Source organism: Camelus bactrianus, chromosome 31 (genome assembly GCF_048773025.1).
Source record: "Camelus bactrianus isolate YW-2024 breed Bactrian camel chromosome 31, ASM4877302v1, whole genome shotgun sequence".
Lineage (NCBI taxonomy): Eukaryota > Metazoa > Chordata > Mammalia > Artiodactyla > Camelidae > Camelus > Camelus bactrianus.
In genome coordinates, this window is record NC_133569.1 from 10,230,031 (window position 1) to 10,234,413 (window position 4,383).

The 4,383-nt window shown below is 44.0% G+C and overlaps 1 long non-coding RNA gene across 1 annotated transcript; it reads right to left on the reverse strand.

Annotated features, from left to right (window-relative positions):
* Nucleotides 1-1,917: 1,917 nt before the first annotated feature.
* LOC141575698 (uncharacterized) lies at nucleotides 1,918-4,120 on the reverse strand. The gene is made up of 3 exons (XR_012503411.1): nucleotides 3,936-4,120; nucleotides 3,343-3,447; nucleotides 1,918-3,211 (listed from the first exon to the last, which is right to left on the reverse strand). It is a non-coding gene; the product is annotated as an uncharacterized LOC141575698 (long non-coding RNA).
* Nucleotides 4,121-4,383: the final 263 nt, after the last annotated feature.

Here is a 4,383-nt window from a genome sequence, read left to right on the forward strand (position 1 = left end):
CCTCATCACGGCACTCCCTCTTTCCTTTCTTGCTTCTTTTGTGTCCACAGCACTCACGCCTATGGAATCTTACAACATATTTGTGTTTATTATGCCTCTCACTCCGCTAGAATACAGACCACTTGACTTCGTGGATGCTTGTCTATTTTATCCATCACTGTAGGACACTAACATATAGAACGATGTCTTGATCAGCTGACACGCCACAAACACATACATTTATTTATTTATTTATTTATTTATTTATTTATTTATTAAAAGAATTGATGGGCATTTTATTGTGAGTCAAGAGCACAGATTCATCTTCATTTTGTTACAACTGATACTTTTTTTAAATTATTGAAGTATAGTCAATTATACTGTATCAATTTCTGGCGTACAGCATAATGTCCCAGTCATGCATATATATACATATATTTGTTTTCATATTCTTTTTCACTAAAGGTTATTACAAGATATTGAATATAGTTCCCTGTGCTATATAGAAGAAATCTGTTTCTTACCCATTTTTATATATAGTGGCTATCATTTGCAAATCTCAGACTCCCAAATTTATCGCTTCTAACCCCCTTCCATCCACTTCCGTAACCCTAAGATTGTTTACTATCTCTTAGAGTCTGTTTCTGTTATGTAGATGAGTTCATTAGCGTACCCTTTTTTCTTTTTTTTAGATTCCACATACGAGTGATATCATATAGTATTTTTCTTTCTCTTTCTAGCTTACTTCACTTAGAATGATGATCTCCAGGTCCATCCATGTTGCTGCAAATGGCTTATTTATTTAATGAATAAATTAATGAATGACACAAACCTTGGAAAGCTTTGAGGAACTCAAACACAGAAACATGTAACAGAAAGAGTTGAAGATAACTATGGTAGACATGAAAAAATATTGTTCATTCACACACACACACACACACACACACACACACACACACACACACAGCCAAATGGTTCTGGCTCTCACTACATCAGCAAACCCCTTTACCAGATACATAACATAATCACAGGACTGCACTGCCATCGTGTTCAGGAGTCTCTGCACACTCAGGAGGAGGAGACTGTGGAGAATGTGCACACAAGGGGGCGGGGACCTTGGGAGCCACCTAGAAGTCTGTCTCCCACGAATCCCCATCAAAGGAACCTCTAAAGCATATACTTCAAGATGGAAGGAAAATAATCCCAGACAGAAGATCTGAGACATAAAAAAGAAGAGCGAGCAGAGGAAATATGAAACACATGGGTAAGTCGACGCAAATATCAGCTATTGAGAATAACAAAATACCTGATTTGTGAAATTAATGAAATAATATAATTAAATTATCGGGTTACAAAAGTATACAGCTTCAAAGGGAATGATTAATGTTGAAGAATTCTAAGATCTATGTATTGTTTAAAAGAAAAATAAAGATATTGATTAAAGACACTGTTAAACTAAACATGCAGGTTAAAATTTTTAGACTAACCAATAAAGAGCAGAAATAGATGGTATACTTTCAAAACAAGAGAGGGAGGTTTAAAATGGAAAAATTACCACACCGCACCCTAAGAAGCTCATTCCCAGCCTCCTCTCCTTCACTCAGGGTCAGACTTGTCTCACAGTCTGGTGGGTCTCCCAGCTTCTCCCAGCTTTTCCCAGCTTCTCCTAGCTTCTTCCCCAGTTTCCCTCATAGCTATGTCCCCTATCAATTTATTGACATTTGCTTCTCATATGATGTCCCTGGATGAACACAAATCCCAAATTCATTTTATAAAATGAACATATCCATGACAGCAAAACCAGACAATGGCAATACAAGTAAGGGAAAGGGCAGTATAGGGCAGTCTCACTTATGAACACAGTAAAAAGTTCCAAACCAAAACACGAGCATACTAAATTTAGCAATGTATATGAAAGTAATACTCTGACCAAGTTGGTTTAAAAGCAAGTTTGGTTTAATACTAGAAAATCAATTAAGGTCTGGGAAAAGAAACAAGATTTATAATAGTTGAAAGGGAAGAAAGAAATCTGTTATTATCCCTAGATGGTGTGATGTTCTATGTGGAAAAACCAAAAGAATCTACAGATAACTTATTAGAATTAGAAACCTTAATAAAGTTGTTTGATATATGATTAATATATGAATTTTAAAATACCATGTGCAGTAGCATAAAAAGCAAGGAATTATAGTAAGACGTATGCACGATCTTTATGGATAAAATTATTTGAAATTTTATGAAGGTATTAATAAGATTTCAATAGATATAAGTACACCTTGTTCATTTTTAGGACAACACATTATCATAAAAACGTCAATCCTGCCAAGTAGATGTAGCAAAATCCCTAAAGGATTTGTTTCTGTGAAATTTGAAAAACTGATTCCAAAATTTATGTTGATGAGGGGGAGGGTACAGCTCAGTGGCAGAGAGCATGCTTAGCATGCACGAGGCCCTAGGTTCAATCCCCAGCACCACCATAAAAAACAAAACAAAACAAAACGAAAACCTGTTGATGAACAAAGACCCCAGAAAAGAAGCAGTGGGCTCTCACTCTGAGAATTCATCTGCCTTATCACATGACTCAGCATCCAGGAGCAGCTGGTCTGATACATTACCTGGGCAGTTACTGTACCAGCTGGGAGACAACACCCTGTGCAGCTGGGGTGCTGTCCTGCAGCCGTGTGGTATATGCCTTGGGCCAGAGGACACTATGTGGTGCTGCCTCCCCCAAAGCCAGGAACCCTAATAGACCACCGGAAGGACCTTTACTCCCCCGTCACCACAACACAGGGCTCGGTAGGTTTGGAGATCCTAGTGCCCAAGAGATGAACACTTCCATCTGAGAAATGGCTATAAAGTAGAAGCTGGAGCTGTCCCCAGGCTAAGCTGAGCTTTCATGCGTGGAGCCAACAGGAAGAGGAAGTGGTCATTACACCCAACAAGGTGACTGATTGTTCCTTGGAACTGACAAGCAGAAGGCAAAATCCGAGTGAGGGCTGGGAGTCAGGGGGAAGGCGGCGAGTCAGGGCAGGGGTCACAGAGGTCAGTCCATCTTGTCTAGATTTGTTAGTCGGGCTGAAGTATCCCAGAGGCTTTGGGCCACGTGAGGATCTCTGGCAGCTTTGGGGGCAAGAGTTATCACACCGGAACTGCTAAAATGTTTTCCAGAAATGCCATCTAGCTCCTTTGCCAAGCTCAGGTAGAGCACTGGGACTGCACCCTGTTTGCTGTTCTGCGGAGACACAGGGGTGGGGGAGGAGGAGGAGGAATAAAAGCCAGGCAGGTTGTTGCCTGAAGGAACACACTGAGCAGCAGACCCCCTGCCCCAACCCCTTCAGGCAGAGCCAGCTCCTCCCCACCCACCTTAAAGAAGAAGCTGAGGAGCCAGAAGATGAAACGATATAACCAAGAGAATCTTCATGATCTCCGTGTACACAACGCCAGGGTCCCCAGAGTTCACAGTCACACCTGTGAGAGGGAGAGACAACCGTAGTGGAAAGCACAGTGAGAGGAGGAAAGGGTTAAACATGGCTCTAGGATGTGCAAAGAGGGGAGGGCCCTACCAGCCCTGCCCGGTGGAGGTGACCAGACACTCGAGGTGGTGCCGGAAGTCAGGGATCTGTAACTCACATGAATGGCGATATCCAAGCCAGGAAGCAGACTTAAGTATTTGAAAGTGCGGGGTGAACTTTAGGGGGAACACGATGGATGGTGTTGGTACTGGAAAATACTGGGAGAGAGGGAGTCGTGGGTGATGAGCGTCGGAAAAAGGGTTGAAGGGGAGACGTGAAGATGGGGTTGAGAGAAATAGAGGGCGCACAGATGACAAAGGGTGGAGGTTAACAGCTGGCTCGGGGGACACTGGGAATATTTCATGGTCAGAACATGCGATGAGATGTGAAGGACTGGGAGGAAGCCCTGGGAGTGGAGGAGCAGGGGCTGCCAGAGGCAATTACCTGTCCCTTGAAGTCTCTGGGCAAGCTCCCCAGTGAATGAGGCCAAAAGCAGTTTGCTGCAGTCATAGTTCTGGTTGAAGGTCAAAGGTCTACCAGCCCCTGTCAGGTGCTCCTCATCAATGTACCCTTTCTCTTGCCTGAAGGAAGACACGTTGACCACTCGGGCTGCCCCCGCCCGTTGTAGGGCCCCTGGGAGGAGAGAGGGCCACACACTCTCAGGGCAAGGCCGGGAGTTCGCGCCCACGCCCGCCCCCCCGCCTGCTTCTCCATTAACCCCCCGGGGCAGCGCGGCCCACCGCGCAGACGCCCAGGTGAGGCGCGGGGGAGCTGGGTGTGACCGAGGCTGCGTTTCCGTTCCAGCTGCTTCCCTCACGCTTTTCCTCTTGCTTTATTTTACTTTGTCTTTTGTTTCGTTTGGGGGTTTTGTTTTTTGGTTTTTGTGGGAGTT